Below are 803 nucleotides of genomic sequence, written 5' to 3'. Positions count from 1 at the left end.
CCAAATGTGGACTTGCAGCTAGCTACCCCAACAAATGTGGACTTGCAGCTCACTAACAACCCATATTGACAGTGAAAATGTTGTGTCCCAATCCCCTCTAGAAAAAACAGGTACACAGGGCCCAATCTGAACCACTGCCACCATCTGTGCTCTAAAGTGCATACAATTTGGTTGCATATGCAACAAAATATTTTGCTGTTAGACAAGGAGTTATTTTGAGAGCACTGTTCAACTGTGAAAAAATCTCTTGTACTGTTGTTTTTGAGTGCCCTAGAGAATTAATCGAGTACAGATTTGTTAGCATCATGGTTTCACGGCTTGCTTGTCGCCCAACCAGATAGAAGCAGGTCAATCAAACAATCAATCAAATGTATTTATAAAGCCCTTTTTACATCAACAAATGTCACAAAGTGTTTATACAGAAACCCAGCCTAAAACCCCAAACAGCAAGCAATGCCGATGTAGATGCACAGTGGCTAGGAACAACTTCCTAGAAAGACAGGAACCTAGGAAGAAACCTAGATAGGAACCAGGCTCTGAGGGGTGGCCAGTCTTCTTCTGGCTATGCTGGGTGGAGATTATACTCTAAGAGTACATAGCCATTAAGGCCAGATTGTTCTTCAAGATGTTCATATATGACCAGCAGCGTCAAATAGTAATTATAGTGGTTGTAGAGAGTGCAACGGGTCAGCACCTCAGGAGTAAATGAGCGTTCAGAGGTCGAGACAGCAGTTGCGGGAGAGAGAGAGAGAGAGAGAGAGAGAGAGAGAGAGAGAGAGAGAGAAGCGTCGAAAAATATTAGG

The sequence above is a fragment of the Oncorhynchus gorbuscha genome, linkage group LG08, assembly GCF_021184085.1.
Source record: "Oncorhynchus gorbuscha isolate QuinsamMale2020 ecotype Even-year linkage group LG08, OgorEven_v1.0, whole genome shotgun sequence".
In the NCBI taxonomy this organism is placed as follows: Eukaryota; Metazoa; Chordata; class Actinopteri; order Salmoniformes; family Salmonidae; genus Oncorhynchus; species Oncorhynchus gorbuscha.
This window is presented reverse-complemented; position numbering follows the sequence as displayed.